General features: G+C 43.5%; 1 pseudogene; it reads left to right on the plus strand.

Annotated features, from left to right (window-relative positions):
• The window catches only part of LOC141151193 (flavin reductase (NADPH)-like), a 56,852-nt pseudogene that overhangs the window by 26,344 nt on the left and 7,156 nt on the right, over nucleotides 1-23,352 (plus strand).

Here is a 23,352-nt window from a genome sequence, read left to right on the forward strand (position 1 = left end):
GAAGGGGAGCTGGCAGCATTCCATTCCTACCAAGCATTTGAAAAATCCAGAAATAGTCAAAGGATAATATATATTCAATGTCATCATAAACAGGAATTGAAAATGAAGCTATCTGTTCTTGGAGCTACCGGTCAGACAGGTGCAACTCTGGTAACACAAGCCCTGCAGGACGGACATGAAGTAACGGCTCTTGTGAGAAATGTCAGCAAAATGACCATCCAACATGAGAGACTAAAGGTACTGTACACACTCTAATCACAATTAATGCTACATTGTATGAAAGCATGCACAAGGCTATCCTTAGGGCAACATGCAGCAGAATCATCAACTCAGCTCTACAAAATTTGTATTAGTGGTGCCCATGGTCTTCATACATATTTTTTTGGCCTTAACCACTTCGCGCCAGAGCCTGTTTTTGCCTTCGTGACCGGGCCAATTTTTAAAAATTCTGACCACTGTCACTTTATGAAGTAATTACTCTGGAACGCTTCAACGTATTCCCCTGATTCTGAGACTGTTTTTTCATGACATATTGTACTTCATGATAGTGGTAAAATTTCTTCCATATAACTTGCGTTTATTTGTGAAAAAATCGGAAATTTGGCGAAAATTTAGAAAATTTTGCAATTTTCAAACTTTGAATTTTCATGCCCTTAAATCAGAGAGATATGTCACACAAAATAGTTAATAAATAACATTTCCCACATGTCTACTTTACATCAGCACAATTTTGGAACCAAAATTTTTTTTTGTTAGGGAGCTATAAGGGTTAAAAGTTGACCAGCGATTTCTCATTTTTCCAACAAAATTTACAAAAACATTTTTTTAGGGACCACATCATATTTGAAGTCACTTTGAGGGGTCTTTATGACAGAAAATACCCAAAAGTGACACCATTCTAAAAACTGCACCCCTCAAGGTGCTCAAAACCACATTCAAGAACTTTATTAACCCTTCAGGTGCTTCACAGGAATTTTTGGAATGTGGAAAAAAAAAATTAACATTTAACTTTTTTCACAAAAATGTTACTTTAGACCCAATTTTTTTTATTTTCACAGGGGTAACAGGAAAAAATGGACCCCAAATTTTTTTGTGCAATTTCTCTTGAGCGTGCTGATACCCCATATGTGAGGGAAAACCACTGTTTGGGCGCACTGCAGGGTTCGGAAGGGAAGGAGCGCCATTAGACTTTTTGAATGTAAAATTTGTCTGAATAATTAGCAGACGCCATGTTGCATTTGGAGAGCTCCTGATGTGCCTAAACAGTGGAAACCCCCCACAAGTGACACCATTTTGGAAACTAGACCCCTTAGGGAACTTATCTAGATGTGTGGTGAGCACCTTGAACCCCAAGGTGCTTCACAGAAGTTTATAATATTGAGCTGTAAAAATAACATTTTCACATTTTTCCCACAAAACCGTTTTTCATCCCTTAATTTTGCATTATCATAAGGGTAATAGGATAAATTGCACCATGAAATTTGTTGTGCAATTTCTCCTGAACACGCTGATACCCCATATGTGGAGGCAAATTACTGTTTGGGCGCATGGCAGGGTTTGAAAGGGAAGGAGCGCCATTTGACTTTTTGAATGTAAAATTTGTTTGAATAATTAGCAGACGCCATGTCGCATTTGGGGAGCCCCTAATGTGACTAAACAGTGGAAACCCCCCACAAGTGCCACCATTTTGGAAACTAGACCCCTTAGGGAACTTATCTAGATGTGTGGTGAGCACCTCGCACCCCCAGCTGCTTCACAGAAGTTTATAATATTGAGCCGTAAAAATAAAATTTTCACATTTTTCCCACAAAACCGTTTTTCATCCCTTAATTTTGCATTATCATAAGGGTAATAGGATAAATTGCACCATGAAATTTGTTGTGCAATTTCTCCTGAACACGCTGATACCCCATATGTGGAGGCAAATTACTGTTTGGGCGCATGGCAGGGTTTGAAAGGGAAGGAGCGCCATTTGACTTTTTGAATGTAAAATTTGTTTGAATAATTAGCAGACGCCATGTCGCATTTGGGGAGCCCCTAATGTGACTAAACAGTGGAAACCCCCCACAAGTGCCACCATTTTGGAAACTAGACCCCTTAGGGAACTTATCTAGATGTGTGGTGAGCACCTCGCACCCCCAGCTGCTTCACAGAAGTTTATAATATTGAGCCGTGAAAATAAAATTTTCACATTTTTCCCACAAAAAATCTTTTTCATTCTCTAATTTTGTATTATCATAAGGGTAACAGGATAAATTGCACCATGAAGTTTGTTGTGCAATTTCTCCTGAACACGCCGATACCCCATATGTGAGGGAAAACCACTGTTTGGGCGCACGGCAGGGTTTGAAAGGGAAGGAGCGCCATTTGACTTTTTGAATGTAAAATTTGTTTGAATAATTAGCGGACGCCATGTCACATTTGTGGAGCCCCTAATGTGTCTAAACAGCGGAAACCCCCCAAAAGTGCCACCATTTTGGAAACTAGACCCCTTAGGGAACTTATCTAGATGTGTGGTGAGCACCTTGCACCCCCAGCTGCTTCACAGAAGTTTATAATATTGAGCCGTGAAAATAAAATTTTCACATTTTTCCCATAAAAAATGTTTTTCATCCCCTAATTTTGCATTATCATAAGGATAACCGGAGAAATTGCACCATGAAATTTGTTGTACAATTTCTCCTGAGTACGCCGATACCCCATATGTGGGGGAAAACCACTGCTTTGGTGTACGGCAGGGTTCGGAAGAGAAAGGAGCGCTATGTTGGCTGGGATAGGCAGCAGACACCATGTCACATTTGAAGAGTCGCTGACATGCCAAAACAGCAGAAACCTCCACAAATGACCCCATTTTGTAAACTACACCTCTCAAGGAATTCATCTAGGGAAGTAGTGAGTATTTTTTAATTTTTAAATTTATACCATTGGGCAGTGAAAAAATCATAATTATATTTTTACCACAAAAAAATGTTTTACCCTCAGATTTTACATTTTCACACAGGGCAATGGGTAAAAATGGTGCCGAAATGTGTCACACAATTTCTTCTAAAAGTGTCAATACCCCATATGTGGCTGTATCGTACCGCTTAGCCATACGGTGAGATCTGGGGGGGACGGAGTGCTATTTGACAATTGGAGAACAAATTATTGTAGAATAGGCATTTGGATTTGGGAGCACAAAATTTTCTGAATTTCTTTTGGGGGGCAAGGGTCATTTTGCTTTTCCAGAGCCTTTCTGCTACCAGTAACTTGGAAGTCCCTTATATTTTTAACAGATGATGGACCTGAGTGGGGACTAGCTTTTTTTGAGGACTGAGTTGAAGCTTTTATTGGGAACATTTTACGTAACATTTATCCGGCGCTCTAGGCTGAGCACTTACATCGGGGTTTCCATCTAAATTTCCAAGTGATGTAATTCAGATGAAACCCCTGCAGGATCCATTCACTGTAATGAGGCAGCAGAGTTACTCTGGACACCGTCTGGCCTCTGTGTAGCGGTGTCCTTTTTTTCAGAAGTGCACAAAACTGTGGCCAACCGCACTTTTATGCACGCCTAAAACAAATGACACCGTGGGATCCCAGGCTAGACGGCGTCCACAGTGGCCTATATCTGTCTCATTACAGGGAATCTTCCGTCATGGGTTCCGGCTGAATCATGTATTTCAGAGATTTACAAGGAAACTCTGGTGTAAGTGCTCAGCGCAGAGCACAGGATAAATGTGGGCAGAGCCTTACTGGGATCTTTGGGGACATAATAAACAAATCAGTAGCAGGTGAAGAATTGGTTTTATTTATTTTTTACGCCGTTCCTAGTGTGATATAACTGATTAGATTACTTTATTCTTCGGGTCGGTGTGATTACAGAGATACCAGATTGATATCGGGTTTTTATGACTGACAGCTGTCACACACTAAAAGACGCTTTTTTTGCAAAATCTAGTTTTTGCATCACCATATTTTGAGAGCTATAATTTTTCCATATTTCGGCCGATAGAGTCATGTGATGGCTTGTTTTTTGCGGGACGAGTTGACATTTTTATTGGTACCATTTTTGGGGATGTGACATTTTTTGATCGCTTTCTATTCCGTTTTTTGGGAGGTAAAATTAACAAAAACAAACAATTCAGGAATTGTTTTTTGAGGTTTTTTTTTATGCCGTTCTGCGTGTGGTAAAAGTGATCAGGCAGCGTTATTCTTCGGGTCAGTACGTTTACAGCGATACTACACTTACTGTATTTTTTTTATGTTTTGGCGCTTTTACACAATAAAACTATTTTATAGAAAAAAATTTTTTTTTTGCATTGCTTTATTCTGAGCGCTATAACTTTTTTATTTTTCGGCTGATGGAGCTGTATGGCGGCTTTTTTTTGCGTAACAAGATGACGTTTTCAGTGGTACCATTTCTATTTCTATTTTGTTTTTTGATCGCATTTTTTTCCACTTTTTGTTTGGCAATATGATGAAAAAGCATATTTTTTTGCTCCGTTTTTTATTTATTTTTATTACGGTGTGCACAGAAGGAGTTAATTAGTGTGACAGTTTTATAGCTCGGGTTGTTTCGGACGCGGCGATACCAAATATGTGTACTTTTTTTGGTTTTGTAAAAATATACGGATTTATTGGTTTAATATTTTATTTATTTATTTTTATTTATTTTGTGATTTTTTTATTAATAGTTTAAAAACTTTTTTTTTACTTTTTTTCACATTTTTTCTTAGTCCCTGTATGGGACATTAATTTTTATTTTTCTGATCTCTGATCTCATGTAATGTAATAGACATATATTACATTACATGAGATCTTCCCTGACTGTTTCAGTCAGAGTCTCCTGTCTGGCTACAGCTGCAGCTGAGCCAGACAGGACACCATATATGGCAGAGCTGGAGGCGGTCATGTGACCTCCAGCTGCCATAGCAACCCCAGGTCCTGGAAGGACTCGGAGGTCTTCGGAGAGGTAAGTTGACGACCCCCTCTCCTCCTGCTGTCTCCTATATGCCGCGATCACTATAGATCACAGCATATAGAAGACAGCTAAGGGTTAACATCACTGGGACCTGATCTAATCAGGTCCCGATGATGTTCCCTGTCAGAGCTAACGCTCTGCACCGGAATCGCAGCGCTTGCAGGACCCTGGGGGTCCTGAGCGCTGCGAGACCACCCACCGTTTTTAAACGTCGGCGCTGCACAGAGCCCAGGCAGCGCGGACGTTTATCTACAGTGGGCGGTCGGGAACCAGTTAAAGGTGTTGTCCGGCCTTAGGTTACAGGACTGCTGACTCGTGAATCCAAGAGTGCATGCGCAGCGCCCTGTAAGGATTCTACGGCGCCGATAAGGACAGGCGTGTGACCACAAGTATGGGATTTGCATATTTGCGGTCACGTGCCAACTAGATGGGTGCAGTCTCACATAATACAAGAGTATTGAGCAAGGCTGGACACGTCTAGTTGGAATGTGGCCGGAAGGCGGTCACATGGCTGCCTGCTCCCAGCTCCTACACCAGGGAATCCTCACAGCGCATGCTGTGTGCATTCACAAGGTAGAGTGATTGCAGACTTATATCTTAAGGATGAACAACCCCACTAACACAATATTTTTAAATGCATTTAGACCATATATGCTCTACTTGTACTTGTTTTTCCCATTGACGGAATCCTGTCATCAGGATATTATACCCCTAATTAATGGCATGTTTGTAAAGGCTCTTTAATGCTGATTAATTCTTACCTTGATTGTAGAATTTCATTTGCAAGTTTTAGGCTAGGTGCAAAGGTCACCCAGTCATTGACTTGCAAGACCGAGTGCAATACGAATATTGATGTTTTACTGTACCAAAAATACGGTTGTCTGCACGAGCCCTTAGAAAAATCCAGCATTTAAGTTCTAGCCAAAAGTGTAGTGGGTTGGACTCCTGATGATGTTGCCAGACTATCAATGTGCTAATGCGTTGACCCCGCTGAAGACCCTGGGAATTGACGGCACCTGCACAAATTCTTGGGCAGGGGAAGCAGGTCACTGAGAGAAGAGTGACCTGTCAAAGACCAGAGGCCAGAAGGGAAATGTGAGAGAGGCAAGAGAGCTGTAAGTGCAGTGCACTCCCCACTGCACTTTCAGCTAAAAATATGGATTTCTCTAAATTTTCCAAATTAAATTCTACCACCAAGGTAAGCATTTAATAATCATTTTAAAGAGCCTTTGCACACATGGCATTAGGTAGGGGTATAATAGTCACAATGACAGGCTCCCTTTAAAGAGGATCTGTCACCAGGTTTCACATAGCAAACTGTGTACAATTTTCAGTAAATCTCTTAGATTTAATGAAACTGGTGGATTTATTTAGAAAATCTGTCATTCGGCTGTGTAATCCTGATATTGAGATAAGCATTTTATGAGTCCAAGGATTCAGTCTCCACTCACCCACCCTGAATAATAGCTGCAGCTTATACTGTGCAGTGTGAGATCTCAGCAGCAGCAGGGACACTGAGGAGTAGTGTTGAGCCACCCCCGTAGTGTTCGAGTTCGGTTCGGTTCGTCGAACACCCGTGTGTTCGCCGAACTGTTCGTCGAACACCTTCGAACACCGTTAAAACCAATGGCAGGCAAACAAAAACACATAGAAACACATAGAAAACACCTTCAAAGGTGTCCAAAAGCTGACAAACTGCTCAGAAGACACAACTAACACATGGAAAAGTGACAAGTACATATAGTCATGTGAAAAGAAAAGAGGTGGAGGAGTAAAAGGAGGGGGAGACACAGATATAGGCATGTCATGCCCTTCTAAAATCCAAAAAGTGAGAAGCCGACACGTTCAGTCCGCTCCTGCCCGTGCCACCTCCGTGTCGCCGGGTTTGTGCCAGAGCCGCGGTGAACCCTGACGGCCAGCCCCCCTCTCCCAATACTGGTGCCTGTCCGCTGGTGGGTCGAGCGAGCCCCCCTGTGGTGGAGGCAGCTCTAAGCTTTTTAATTTAAATTGTCTCTCTAATTTGAATAAATACACTTTAAATCCATTTACAAGGATCTATTGGAGGGCAAGTCTCATGCCAGCAGCCGCGTAATTCCAGCTCCAGTAGCGTCCACTAAAGCTGCTGCAGTTAAAAAGCTTTTATAAGGATCGAGCTCGGCTGTCCACCGCAAGGCATCCTACTGCCAGTCCGAGCCCCTATGCCTTGGGGTGCCTCCTGATGCTCTTCACTGAGTATCCCGTGGTCCCGAAGCATTTCCTTTGAAAAAATGAAGTGTCCAAGCTACAGGTGGTGTAGCTTGCTTAACAGCCGGGATAATCCGCTGACTAGCAGACCCTGCTACTAGGCACAAAGTATTTCCTGGGCTAGATGCAGTTAAAAATTTGTAATTAGATACTCTCGTTGGATGCTGAGAAAGCATTCCATAGAGTCTCCTGGCACGCCATATTTGATTCTCTTAAAAAGCTTGGGGTAGGGGTCTAGGGGACCCTTTTATAGCCAAAATCACGGCCCTGTATCGCAATACGTCACCTAGGCTGAAGATAAATGGAACTGTAGCACCCTGAGGGCTCGGTTGCTACAGAGGTATTGCACCTCACCCAGAGGTGTGATATCTCACTCTCAGGTAAGGATGTAGTGTGGATCAGGACCCGACACCTGCATGCATTACACCACATTGCCGTGGGGCAGGGCGACCAATATGCCCCTGAGATGGGCACGACAGTCCCTGTCCCTGGCTGGAGTGGGGGGAGGGAACACTGAGGAAGGGGATCCCTGTAGTGCAGGAGCAGGGAGGAAGCAGTTCCTGGGTGCATTGAGAAGGGAGTATAAAAGGTGGGCACCATCTTAGTTCAGTGCAGAGAAGTCTGAGCAGAAGTGGCAGGGAGCAGGGGCTCTGCATGAGCTCTGCTCCGGAGGCGGGCCTAGTAACAGAGGCCCAGGCCTGGAAGAGGGAGAAGGACGGAAGAGGAGCGGAGAAGGCTCCAGGAACGAGGAACGAAGGGATCTCAGGGGTGCGGACGGGCGAGTCGCCACCGCACGCCCGAATCCACCTGCGTGGAGGGGTCAGGCCAAAGGGGGAGACCGGTCCCCGAAACTAGTGGAGGCAGGAAACGACCCTCAGCTAGAAACAGGAGGCTGTGACATTTTATGTGGCGCAGCCCCTCGCTACACCCGCTAGGAAGGCACCACATAGGGTCAGGGAAACTGGCGCCAAGTTTACCAAGAGGAGGCCCGAGGCAGCCGGACAGAAGGGTTGGTAAGAAAGGCCAGACAAAGGACACACAAAGGGGGTCCTGTGAAGCACTCCAAAGTTATCTGGGAGTTGTCTGAGCCCCTCACCTGGTGAGCACAGTACGACGTGGGCAGCCGTTACCTGCAGACGTGGTCTGGATAATAAGAACTGTGAGTAAAGGCCCTGGACTGCATCACTGACTCCGTGTCATTACTGCTGCTGCCCTGCACCATCACCCCCATCCTCCGCATACACTGCCCTGAGGCTATACTCCTCCCGTGGGGAGTTATGCTACGCTCTGCTGCACCAACAACACCAGCCTCAGCGGTCTGCCCTGGAGTGGCGGTTCACTCTGACCGCAATCCACGGGTGGCGTAGTCGGACATTTAAACATCAAAACCACATAAATAGTTCCGCCACTGGTTTGACCGCCCTGAGCCACGGAACCGAGTTGCCGCCACGGAGACTACAACCACCAGCATCCGCCAAAAAGGGTCCGGCTCCGGTGTCCCAAGGCCCAGGGGGCGCGTCAGAACATTTTCATCACCTTTCACAATCACCAATGGGACAAGGCAGGGATGTTCTCTGTCCCCTCTCTTATACATCCTAGTGACGGAGCACCTGCTCTCATCAATTCGCCATAACCCCAATATTAGGTGGATTGAGGTGGGAGGCACCGAGTACAAGTGCTCTCTATTTGCTGATGATGTCCTAGTATATATCACTCAATCACATATATCCATCCATGCTGTTATGGCTGAAATAGATCACTTTGTTACATGGTCAAATTTTAAAATCAATGCAGCGAAGTCTGAGGCCCGCGATGTCTCCCTCCCCAAATCCATATAGGATTCCATCCAGTCCAACTTTCCCTTTGCCTGGCCCTCACAGGGTATCAAATACTTAGGAATTCCTATTCATAGAGACCTCTCCCATCTATGTTATCTTAATTTTGGGCCCTTTATTGAACAACTCCATACAGACCACGGTTGGCAAGTTAGAACTGTAAGATTCACTACGTGAACCACTGGTGTTTTGTGGAAAAGCACATGTACACTGTGTTCCAAATTATTATGCAAAAAGTGTTTAGGAGTGATAAGGGAAGAATTTGTTTGTTTGTCAGTTAAACTCATTGATGGTGATGTGTGTCAGGGCTCTTTATATCACTGTAAGCAATTGCAGACACCTGTGCTAATTAGTTTGGCAGGTGTGTCCAATGAAAGGCAAGACTACTTAAGAAGGCTGTCTCACATTATTAAGCAGCCTACATTTTCTGCCAAAATGGGAAAGAAAAAGGATGTGTCGGCTGCTGAGAAGCAACAAATTGTGGAGTGTTTAGGTCAAGGCATGACTACAATCAACATTGTGCGATGATCAGGATGAAGTGTCTTGGCAATCAAGAAGTATGTAGCTGATTCACAGTACACACGTGTGCGTGCTGATAAGGGCAAATTGAGGACTCTTTCCTACAGGCAATTACGTCAGGTTGAAAGAGCAGCGGCAAAAAAGCCTTGTCATAGCAGCAGACAAGTTTTTGAAGCTGCTTGTGCCTCCAACGTCCCCCGAACAACAAGATGCAGGGTCCTTCAGAGGTTTGCAGCTGTGCATACGCCATCCTGTCGACCTCCTCTATCCACTTCACACAAGCAGAAACGGCTCCAGTGGGCCAAACATTACATGAAGACTGATTTCAAAACTGTTTTGTTCACGGATGAGTGCCGTGCAGCGCTCGATGGTCCAGATGGATGGAGTGGAGGATGGCTGGTTGATGGACACCCCACGCAAACACGGCTACAGCGCCAACAAGGAGGAGGTGGAGTAATGTTTTGGGCTGGAATCATGGGGAGAGAGATTGTCGGCCCCTTTAGGATCCCTGAAGGCGCTAAAGATGAACTCCATAATGTATGTGGATTTTCTCAAACAGCACTTCCTGCCATGGTTCAAGAAGAAGAACCGTGTATTTCACAGCAAGATCATTTTTCTGCATGATAATGCACCATCTCATGCTGCACATAAAACATCTGCATCTCTGGCTGATATGGGCATAAAAGGGGACAAACTTATGGTGTGACCCCCATGCTCCCCTGACCTCTACCCCATTCAGAACCTTTGGAGCATCATTAAAAGGAGTGTCTATGATGGCGGGAGGCAGTTCACATCTAAGCAACAGCTCTGGGAGGGTATTCTGTCCTCATGCAAAACAATTGAAGCAGAAACCATCCAAAACCTGACAAATTCAATGGACGAGAGAGTTCAGAAGCTCCTTTCGAACAAGGGGTCCTATGGGAAAATGTAACATCACCTAGAATAAAGTTTTGAGTTGAAAACTGTTTGATTTCAGTTTCTAACAACCTGCTAATGCTTATAATTTCAAAAATGACCATTTTTTTGGTCTTTATTAAAATGAAAAGGTTGATCGAAAAGTTTGGGGGATCTAAGAGTGTGGCAACCCAGTAGTCATGATTACTTCGAATTCTGACAATATGAGGGTCATGCTGCAGGTAGTGCAGCAAGAAGGCACTTATGTGTCTTGCGCATCTCGGAGCCCCAAAATTATTTTCCGGGCTAGATGCAGCTAAAAATTATTATTAATTTTAAATCTGGTGAAGCTTTAGTATAGATGGCCTAATAGGATCAGTGCTGCACACTGCTACAAAGCCCAAATTATTTTCCAGTCAAGATACAGATAAACATGATTAGTAATTTTAAATCTGGTGGAGCTTATTATAGATGGCCTAATAGAATCAGTGCTGCACACTGCTACAAAGCCCAAATTATTTTCCAGCCAAGATACAGATAAACATGATTAGTAATTTGAAAGCTTAAAACGGTTGGTAGGGTGATTTTAACCAATCATCAAGCTTTTACTCTCCCCAGGATGACACAGGGGTAGAAAAGTCGTTTCGGATCCATGATTTGTTCATCTTTATGAACGTGAGTCTGTCTACATTATCAGTGGAGAGCCGCGTGCGCTTATCTGTCAGCACACCACCAGCAGCGCTGAACACACGTTCAGACAGAACGCTGGCTGCGGGGCATGACAAGATCTCCAAGGCGTAAGTGGCTAGCTCCGGCCATTTATCCAGATTGGAAGCCCAAAAAGAGCAAGGGTCCAGTGACACAGTCGTGGCTTCAATGTTTACTTGGAGATACTCCTGTACCATCGTCTCTAGGCGTTGACTATGTGTCAGACTTCTTGTCTCCTGTGGCCTTGCAAAGGATGGGCTAAAAAAGTGGTGAAATGATTCCGCAAAATTGATGTTACCAGCAGATACTGTGGTTCTGTTACGGTTTGAGTGCTGAACACTTGACGGTCCCACGGTTGGCAAGTTGGAACTGTGAGATTCACTACGTGCACCACTGGTATTTTGTGGAAAAGCACATGTAAGATTCTGCAACAGTCTCTGCTGATACTCCTGCATGCGTGCATCCCTTTCTATGGCAGGAATAATTTCTGCAAATTTACTTTTGTACCGGGGATCTAACAGTGTGGCAACCCAGTAGTCAGGATTATTTCTAATTCTCACAATTCGAGGGTCATGTTGCAGGTAGTGCAGCAAGAAGGCACTCATGTGTGTTGCGCATCCAGGAGCTCCAAGTCCCTGTTGTGTTGGTGGCGAGGTAACAATCATGCTTCCTTCCTCTGTCCTCTCCCCCCAACCTTGCACAACAGAAATGTGATCAAGGTCTCCCTCATGAGTCTTCCATCAGTTCGTCCTCCACTTCTTCCTGGGCTCCTGCACCTTCCTCACTAGTTTGGCTGCTACCATGCGCCCTGGTAAAACCATCTCCCCCACCCTCACATGCCTGCCGCCTTGGTGCTGCCGACCGTCTGGACCTTGCAGCTGTTAGCCCTTCCGCATACAACTCCTCCTCCTCTACTTCCTCCACCTCCTCTTGTGCCACCACCTGACTCCGAATTCTGTTTAACATGTGCTCCAGCATGTAAATCACCGGAATAGTCATGCTGATAATGGCATTGTCAGCACTAAACATCTTCGTCGCCATTTCAAAACTGTGCAGAAGGGTGCATAGGTCCCTGATCTGAGACCACTCCTCCAGCGTGATTTGCCCCACCTCTAGATCTCGTTGGCCCAGGCTATACGTCAGAACGTATTGCACCAGGGCTTGTCGGTGCTGCCACAGTCGCTGCAACATGTGCAGAGTTGAATTCCACCGGGTAGGCACATCGCATTTTAGCCGGTGAAGTGGCAGGCCCAACGACTTCTGTAGAGATGTAAGTCGCTGAGCTGCGGGATGCGAACGGCGAAAGTGAGCACACAGCGACCGTGCCCTCTGCAGAAGGCCATCTAGTCTGGGATAGTGGGCTAAAAATTGCTGGACAACCAGGTTCAACACGTGAGCCATACAAGGCACGTGTGTGACATTGCCCCGGCGAAGGGCCGCACCCAGGTTTGCAGCATTGTCGCACACGGCCTTCCCTGGTTTCAGGTCCAGTGGAGACAACCATTCATGAAATTGGTTCTCCAGAGCTGACCACAACTCCTCAGCTGTGTGACTCACATTTCCCAGACATTTCAATGTAAAAACCGCCTGATGACGTTGAGCCCTACTGCCAGCATAGTAAGGAGGTGTGCAGGATCCCTTCTGCGCAGTTAGAAAGCTTGTGGCATGACCAGACAGGCTTTGGGTGCAGGTGGAAGACCGAGAGGAGGTTGAGGAGGCAGAAGCAGTGGAGGAACTTTGACATAAAGAGGATTGACGCACAACTCGTGGGGACGGCAAGACTTGGACAGCAGCCCCTTGTCCTGCTGTCACCATAGTTACCCAGTGCCCAGTCAGCGACATGTAACGCCCCTGTCCATGCCTACTCGTCCAAGTGTCTGTGGTGAAATGCACCCTGTCACACACAGAGTTTCTCAAAGAAGCGGTGATGTTGTGTGCGACATGCTGGTGGAGCGCAGGCACACCTTTCTTTGAGAAGTAGTGCCGACTGGGCATCTGGTACTGGGGCACTGCGATGGACATAAGGTCTCGAAAATCCTCTGTGTCCACCAGGCGGAAAGGCAGCATTTCTGTAGCCAAGAACTTGCAGATGGTGAAATTCAACCTCTTAGCTTTCTCATGGCTAGGAGGAAATGGTCTTTTACTTGTCCACATCTGAGGGACCGAGGGCTGGCTATTGTGCTTAGACGGGGTTGATAAGGGTGTCCCCGGCAAACTGCCGGTCTGTGAGGAAGATGCAGGCGGACATGTTAGGTTGCCTTGATCCAAAGGTGGTGCTATCGATGTCGGACAGCGCTCAACACCAGCTGGTGTTACCACCTCCAAAGAAAATGATGACCTGCCAATCACGCTGACTGTTGCGGGTAAAGAGGTGGCAGGTCTGCGCCCCAAAACAGGTGTGACTGCTGTCCCCCCAGTCACAGAGGATGAAGAGGCCGCGGATGCACAAGATATGGCAGACGGTGGTTGGCCCGGCCGGCTAGGCCGCATTGGAGCACACTGAGCTTCCCACTGCAACTTATGCTTCATGTCCATGTGCCGGTTCATGCATGAAGTACTCAAACTATGTATTTTTTGGCCTCTACTTAGCTTTTGCTGACAAATGTTACAGATAACACGAGTTGGGTCATCTTTATCGATCTGAAAAAATGCCCAGGCTATGCAAGGCTTAGCACCCATGCGACCTGAAGAGCCACCACGACTTGTGGTGAGAGGCAGAGTTGTGTTTGAGGATGCAGTTGTTGACGTGCTTCCAGTACTACGTCTCTGTCCAGGAAGGCGCAACCTGACCTCGTCGTCACTAGCATCTTCCTCCACCTCCTCTGCTGACCTCATCTCTTGGCTGACTGTGGGTTGACTGTAAGTGGGATCTCCAACCTCATCATCATCACCCTGTGCGTTATCACACCCGTCGTCCTCAGAGCCAACCTGTTCCTGCCCTGACAAAAAACTAAAGTTGTCGCTCCAATCAGGTATTTGAGTCTTATCATCGTCTTCCTCATTGTCTCCACCAACAGGAGTTACAGTTTGGGAATGAGGGTCTACATTATGGTCAGAACCTTCTGCGTCTGGTCCTGGATCCGACTCATAAAGATTCTGGGCATCAGTGCAGATCATTTCCTCGTCTGGATTCACAGAAGCGCTGGAGTCGACCTCTGATTCCCAGGCTATAGTATGAGTAAACAGCTCTGCAGACTCAACCATCTGTTCTACCTCATACTCAGACGGGCAGCTGGAGATTTGGGAGCTGTGAGGAAGCAAGTGCGATTGGGGTGACACCTTTGAGGACTGGAGTATTTGTGATGTTGAAGTTGATGTGGAGGAGAGCCCACTTAAAGGAGCACTTGATATCCGTTGAAGCACCTGCTGTTTTTGTGCCTCATCTGGAATTTGTAGCGATTGGCGTGGCCGTAAGAAAGGGATCTTATCACATTGTCCGCTAAAAGAAGTAGACATTTTAGTTTGGCTGGAAGATGGTCTTTCTTCTGCAGATGTTACTGTTGCTTTAACACCTACCCCACGGACACAACCTTTTTTCCCCTTCCCAACACGCCTATTCCCCTTTCCACCAGCAGCAGGCCTTTTTCCACTCATTTTGGTGGTTAACTAATTAACAACTCTGGAGTTGTTTGCACAAAAAAACAATGGATGGGAACCGAGCAGAGCTGAGTGGCCAAACTGTGGTATTAGGCCAAAACTATTGGCTGGGTTAGATGCAGAAAAAAATTATATTCAATTTGCAACCTGATGGAGGTCAGTATAGATGGACTAATAGAGAAAGTCCCACACACTGCTAGAAGGCCAAATATTTTTTCAGAGCTAGATGCAGAAAAAAATATATTCAGTTTGCAACCTGATGGAGGTCTGTATAGATGGATTAATAGAACAAGTCCCACACACAGCTAGAAGCCCAATATTTTTTCAGAGGTAGATGCAGAAAAAAATATATTCAGTTTGCAACCTGATGGAGGTCAGTATAGATGGACTAATACAACAAGTCCCACACACAGCTAGAAGCCCAATATTTTTTCAGAGGTAGATGCAGAAAAAAATATATTCAGTTTGCAACCTGATGGAGGTCTGTATAGATGGATTAATAGAACAAGTCCCACACACAGCTAGAAGCCCAATATTTTTTCAGAGGTAGATGCAGAAAAAAATATATTCAGTTTGCAACCTGATGGAGGTCAGTATAGATGGACTAATACAACAAGTCCCACACACAGCTAGAAGCCCAATATTTTTTCAGAGGTAGATGCAGAAAAAAATATATTCAGTTTGCAACCTGATGGAGGTCTGTATAGATGGATTAATAGAACAAGTCCCACACACAGCTAGAAGCCCAATATTTTTTCAGAGGTAGATGCAGAAAAAAATATATTCAGTTTGCAACCTGATGGAGGTCAGTATAGATGGACTAATACAACAAGTCCCACACACAGCTAGAAGCCCAATATTTTTTCAGAGGTAGATGCAGAAAAAAATATATTCAGTTTGCAACCTGATGGAGGTCTGTATAGATGGATTAATAGAACAAGTCCCACACACAGCTAGAAGCCCAATATTTTTTCAGAGGTAGATGCAGAAAAAAATATATTCAGTTTGCAACCTGATGGAGGTCTGTATAGATGGATTAATAGAACAAGTCCCACACACAGCTAGAAGCCCAATATTTTTTCAGAGGTAGATGCAGAAAAAAATATATTCAGTTTGCAACCTGATGGAGGTCAGTATAGATGGACTAATAGAATGATGCTATGCCCAAAAGATTTTACTTCACTAGGTGCAGTAAAAAAATTGGTATTCTATACACAGGTGGTATATCTTGCAACACAGATAGGCTACTCCACTGACTAACACACTCTGCAATAGGCCAAAAAGGATTAGCTTTTCTAGATTCAGCCAAATGCTGTGAAAAAAACTTGCACATCACTGGCACAGACCTGCCTGGCAAAAACTGATAGGAACTGATGTAACCTAGTCCTGAAAAGGACTCCAATTACAATTAGTCTTTACTCCCACAATCTATCTATTTAAGAGCACAGACCTGCCTGATAAAAGTCGTAGGAAATGCTGTAACCTAGTCCTTAAAAGGACTGCAATCACAACTATTCCCTACTCCCAAGCTATCTGTAGATTTGTGCGAAAATTGGCTTGAAATTAACAAGGTATAGCGCACACAGCAACAGCGGTGCCGTCTAACACGCAGCTGCAGCAGTGAGAAAATGGTGGCGACGGGGAAAATGGCTTGGTCTTATAGGGCAAGGACATGTGACATACACTGCCAATGACACATGCCCTTGCTTGTGTGAAAAAAAGCACTTCGCTCCGTGTGTGCGCTGCTGATAGGCTGACAGATTGCACCTCCCCACTGCAAATGCGGGAAAGAGAAAAAAAAATGGAGATCTTCATTGTTCCTGCAGAGATCCATCCCCTGCCCCTCCCCCCACCCCGCTGTACACTCAAACTGCGTATTAACATTAATTTTCATCATTACTGAGAAAAAAATCCAGTTATGATTTTGGTGCACGAACAGTTATCGAACATAACCTCGAACAGCCGAATTTTTCTCAAATTGTTCGTGTTCGCCGAACGGCTCGAACACCGCCCAAAACAGCTCGAATTTGAGATTGGCGAACAGTTCGAGTAGAACAACGCTCATCTCTACTGAGGAGCTGTCAATAAGGTAGGTGGCAGAGATTGAGTGATACTTTCATAAATAATTATGCAGTCATTCTGACATAGATTTTCAAAGTGAATACAGCAATGTTATGAGGTCTATGACATTTATGCACTAATGTATTCCATTTGTATTGTGAAACCTGGTGACAGATGCTCTTTAATCCCTAAAGCACCAAGGAATTTTTCATTTTTCAGTTTTATTATTGTTTTTCTCTTCCTTTGTTCCAAGAGTTATAACTTTATTTTTCCATCAACAAAGCTATATAAGGCTATGTGCCCACGATGCAAAAATACTCCGGATTTTTCCTGAGCGTTTCTGCATCTCCCTGGCAGAAAAAAACGCATGCGGATTGTACATGCGTTTTTCTTGCCAGGGACAAGCGGATGTGAAGCGTTCTTCACATACATTTCCGCATGCGGGTTGACAAGCGCTTTCCAAGCGATTTTAGCATCAGTTGGAAAGTGCTTGACAACTTGGTCACACTATATAAATCCATGCAACTGGCATGGATTTATATACTGTAGTGTGACAGTAAAGAATGGTAAAAAATAAAAAATAAATATATACTTACCTTCTGATGGCCCGCGCTGTCTTTATCCGATGCGTCTCGGCTTGCCGGCAGCTCGCGGTAGATTTAAGGACCTGCCGACGCCAACGTCGCGTGACCCATCACATGACTAAATGACGTCAGCGCAGGTCCTTTAGTCTACCGCGAGTTGCCGGGAAGCAGAGACAAGGAGACCCGGGGCCATCAGAAGGTAAGTATAATATTTATTTTTTATTTTATTCTTATTTTTTAAAGGTTCTAAGGTACCCGGGTCCGGAGGAGAGTCTCCTCTTCTCCAGACCTGGGTACCATCCGCACATTGAAACGCATGGAATCCGCATGTACAGATGCAATGATGCGGAATCCATGCGTTCCAATGCAAGTCAATGGCGGCAAAAACACCGCGTTTACGCAAAATTAATGGTAGTACTGCGGATTTTTCTGCAATGATAATCCGCAGCGGAAATTTCCGCAGCATGTGCACAGCACATGCGGATTATCATTGGGGAACATGGCAGGCATTCTACCAAGCGTTTTTTAAGAGTTTCTGCAGCGGAATTGCCGCTGAGGAAACGCTTAAAAAACGCATAGTGGGCACACAGCCTAAGGACTTGTTTTTTGAGGGTGTGGTGAAAATTGGGAAAAAATACACATGATTCCATACTTTCTTTTTAGGGGTTTTATTTTTATGGTGTACATATGGCGAAAATGACCTGGCAATATGATTTTCCTGATCAGTATGATTATGATAATGTCGAACTTGTACAGTTTCTTTTTATTATATTACTGTTGAAAAAATTTTGAAATTTGTGGAAAAGAAAAATATTTTGATTTGAGAGTCCTCACTGGTTGATACAGTACCTTTTAATGGCTAACTGAAAAGATGGTAACAGGTTGCAAGCTTTCAAGACTACTCAGGCCTCTTCATCAGCCTAGTATAACCCAAAATCTGAAGAGTCACATATTTATACACAATATGGCACAGAAATAATACAATAGGTGAGACAGGTGATGAATAGCAGAGCTATTACTTTGGGAGAGATAAACATTTCTGGCTGTAAATATATCACAACACTGCACCAAACCATAAAACTTTCACAGTTCTTATCTATGAACTGCTAAAATATTTACAGGCAGAAATGTTTATCTCTCCCATAGTTACCATATTTTCAGTTAGCCATTAAAAGGTATCAACCACTGAGGACTCTCAAATCGAAATATTTTTCTATCTACTGGCTAACACAGTACAAAAAATAATATATATATATTTATTTTATTTATTTTTATTTTTTCCCTGGAAAAGAAAAAAAAATGTTTGTCACCATATTCTGAGACCTGTAAGGCTCACTGTGAGAGAATCAGATAGATTATATTAAAGGCACTCCGCTCAAACTATGATCCGAGATTGAGCAGAGTGTTAGCTTGGTGTGATCCGATTCTCTTGCATGAGAAAATCGGAGTACATTTTCTACATTGTCTGTGTATGTGTAAATCGAACTGCACTCCGATGGCATTTGATGCTTTATACGCACCCATAGACTTGAATGGAAAATGAAGAAACATCAAGCTCCCAAGACCCAAACAAAATAATCGATGGCTCCACTGAACAATCCACAAAAATCATGAACAAGACACAAAGTGCAGATATGCTATGCCCTTCAGATCAGTCACGATCCTTCTTCATGGCATAAAACGCAAGCAATGACCTTCGAGTGCAGTCCGATATTTTACACGCGCCCATTGAATGGGTGCACATGCTCCGATTTGCAGAGCCACTCGCAGCAAATGTCTTTTTTTTTCTTTTTCTAATTTTCTTTCATGCTGAATAAGGGTGAGAAAATTGATCTGCACTGTCCCATTCAATAACATAGGTCCGAGTGTTATCCCATAAAAATATCGGATAGCACTTGTCCGATGTGTTTGTGAGCCCTAACTTTTTTATTTTTTCGTTAATGGGGCTGACTGTTTTTTGTACCCTAAGCTGATGTATTTTATTGATGTTATTTTAGAGCTCATATGACCTGTTTTTTTAGTAACAGCAGTGACCAAAAAATTTGAGTTCAAGCATTCTGATTTTTCTTTTCTTTGTTCAATGAATGATTTAAAGAATTGAATATTTTAATAGATCTTTTTTGGACACAACAATACCAAGTATATTTACTTTTTAGTCGTATTTTATCTAGTGGGGGAAAGGGAGGTGATTTAAACTTTTGTAGACTTTTTTTTTTTTTCTTTACTTTATTAGGGTAATTGAACCTGCAATTGTTCGATTGCATATCTTAAATATACTACTGTATTGCTGTATATAGTGAAATTGAGGTTCTTCTGTGAAGCTCAACCTGAGCTTCAAAAAAGGACCAAGATGGCTACTATGGTAACCCACTGGTTCCCAATGATCGTGCCGTGGGGGGAGGGATAGGGATGGAAGTCATGGTGTCATTTAAATCCCAGAGATTAACGGGGCAAATAAATTCTTAAACTGCAGTGATTGGTATTACATCCGGTCCCTGCAGTTACAGGCAGATGCCAACCATGTAACACAGCTGACATCTGCTTAGTATGAAGCAGGCTTGGCTCCTAATTCTACGTCATACTTTCCCTAGCGACTTATGAGAAAAATGGGCATCCGTTTTTGAGGTGGTAAAGGGGTTTTCCATCTATCATAGTTTTGTTTTTTTTTAACTCCCATCAGCCTGCTGTAGTTAACATGAATAAGTCAGTTTTATTCACCTTCACCTGTTCCCAGTGACAGTTTACAGGCTCCAGTGGTGACATCACTACTACAGCGCATGTGACCGCTGCAGCTAATCATTGGGTTCAGCTGTGATATGACGTAGATGACACAAGTAACTGAACCTAGTGACTGGCTGCAGATGCCATGTGCTCTGTAGTAGTGAATTCATTTCAGCAGCATGTAAACAATCACAGGGACCAGGAGCAGAATGCCAGAGCAGGAAAATTGTACACATAATATAATATTTTTTAATTACAGAAAGTGATGGGGTTAAAAAAGCTATAGATGGGAAAACGCTTTCAGTTCTCTAGAAATGCCACTTCAGCACAGTTTTAGGAACGTTTTTAAGCCATAAGTAGTTTTGAAAGAGGATAAGGCCTCGTGCACATGGAGACTAATATGGCACACAGACCTATATGCACTCAGTGTGGCATGTATAATGCCATTGCCTACATATCAAAAAATACTTTTTAATATGTAAAGTGATAGTGCACACCAGGATATTTTTCTAATTAATTCTTCATGAATCCATGAAAAAAGCTTCAATTGAAGGAGAGGTACAAATAAGAATTTATGAACCTATGGCTATCTGCGCCAGATTATGAACTCTCACAAATTTTGCATTGTATTTTACAGCCAAAATCATAAGATAAGAAATATAGAGCCTTGTGCACATGGTAGAGAGGCTGCATGGTTTGCCACTGTAGAATGCTTTAAGTGTCAACCAGCGAGAAGTTATCGCAGAAGTTAGAGATTTTAATAAAACCATGAAGGGCAGAGACCAACCCACATGAGGTCAACACAGGGGAGTCCAGTGACCTCTCTTCCGGCAGCTCATCACTATATACTGCCGAGAGCTATCACGCTCCTGTCAGTGTATAGCCTGCTGTCATGTAGAGCAGTCACATGAGTGATTGCTGATGTGATTGCTCTACACATGATCCAATCGCCATGGGACACTCTGCATTATGTCATCACATCAGACAGGTGAAGGATGTTTTTGTTTTTTTGTATTTTTACAGGAGGCGATTTTCAAATAAAGGATTTTTTTCAGACCTTTTGTTTATTTCAAAACCTTTACTATGGGGTTAGTAAAAGGAGCGTAGTATAGACGCCCTCCATTACTAACCTGGGCTTCATGTCAGCAGCTAATTCAAGGCTGGCATGAACCCCAACCCTATTACCCCACTTGCCACCACATCAGGGCTAAGCCCTAAAATTGGCACTTCTTATGGATGCACAATTTCTGGGGCTGCTGAGGGCTGATATTATTAGCCTCAGAGGGGGCCAGTATACATGGCCCCTTCCCTGGCTATTAATATCAGCTCACAGTTGTCTGTTTAGCCTTTGCTGGTTAGATTTTATAGGGGGACCCTATGTCAATTTTTTTCTGGGGTCCCCCCTGTAATCTAGTGAGTAAACACTAATCAAACCTCTGTGGGCTGTTATTAATAGCCAGGGAACATGTTGGCCTAATGGCCCCTTCCCTGGCTAGTAAAATCAGCCCCCAGCGGTCGGCTTTCCCTCTGCTGGTTATGAAAATGACAAGGGAGCCCACACCATTTTTTAAATTTAATTCTTCACTTTATTTCATATAAGAAATCCCATACTCACTGAGCTTGTTTTTAATGCTGCCTAAACTCACCCGCAGCATGTCAATTTGTGTAGCGGAGATTTTGACAGATTGAAATGTCATTACATGCGGTGGATCCGCATGTACTGACAAAAAAAGTGCGGCATTAGAACGCAGCATTTTGGACACAGCGAAAATACGCTGAGTCCAAAGCGCTGCTGGTTTCTGATTGTAGGGACGTACCCTAAAGGCAAACCAAACATGTTGGCCTAATGGACCCTTCCTAGGCTAAAATACCAGCCCTCAACTGCCCCAGAAATGGCACTTCATATTTGAATGGGATTAGGAGTAATTGGATTAGGGGTAATGGGATTAGGTGTCACTGACACCAATCCTTAGGTTTGGTAATGAAGTGGTGTCAGCTAGAAACCCTTATTACTAAACCTGTAAGCAAAGAGTTAAATAAACACACACACAGAGAATAAAACACTTTATTTGAAATAAAACGGACACATTCTTTAATCATTTAAATTAACTCAAGTCTGACGGTAATCCAAGGGTTAAAGCGATGTCCCATGTATCTTTTTTCAAATATCTTTATTTAGCTTCAAAAAGCATTCATTGCTGTACAAAAATACTTCAAAAAACGCATGCAAAAAACGCACCAAAAACGCTGCAAAAATGCGCATTTTTTCAGCAGCGTTTTTGTGGCCAAGAAATGCAGAAACCTTGCAGAAATTTCTGCAATCAAATACTCAATGTGCGTACATAGCCTTACGCTTTTTTGATGAAAAACGGTGTTTACTAAGTACCCAATGTTATTTATATGCACTATTGCTTTTTCTTATCTACTTACAGCAGGGTATTTGTTTATTTTGTTTGTCTTGGGTTCTCTCAGCTTTAAGGAGCTGCATACATTTTTTGTGAGAGATCAGTGGCGTATCTTAGGCCATAATCACACATTGAAGATACGTGCAGAATTTCAAGGTGGTATATGTATATTTGGTGTAAATCTGTGCCGTGTGAACATGCTCTATGCTTAAACTGTGGGAATTCATTATATTACTATGTATTCATCTGTTTTCTAGGTAGTTGAAGCCAATATATTTTCATCAGACTCATTAGCAGAACATTTCAAAGGACAGGATGCAGTTGTATCTTGTCTGGGATTCCCCTATAAAATGTTCTCATCAATAAGTGGTTACACAGACTCCATGACTGCCATTGTGGGTGCCATGCGACAGACTGGAGTGAATAGAATGGTGACAATGACTTCCTGGTACACAGACAGTATGTATCTACAAGCTTATTTTTCTTTGACAACTAAAAGAGTACTATGTATAAAACCCTTTTATACACTGTTTTATACATTTATTTTTCCCATACATATGAAATGTCCTCCGGTCCTTTGTACATTAGTGGCATTAATAAATCATGTTCCTAAAGCTTTATCATGGACATTTTCTATCCTACAGAATTTAATGCTGCATGCTTTAACCTACAGAATCCATATGTCCAGGCTTGGACTGGCCCACAGGAGAAGAGGAGAATCCTCCGGTGGGCCCCTTTGCAGAAGTGGGCCACGACTCTCTTATATAACCAGTACTTGGCACAATATACTTTAATCACTATGTACAGACAAAGGCAGCATC

Source organism: Phyllobates terribilis, unplaced genomic scaffold (assembly GCF_046119375.1).
Source record: "Phyllobates terribilis strain yellow unplaced genomic scaffold, ASM4611937v1 Scaffold_1__5_contigs__length_1240528914, whole genome shotgun sequence".
NCBI lineage: Eukaryota > Metazoa > Chordata > Amphibia > Anura > Dendrobatidae > Phyllobates > Phyllobates terribilis.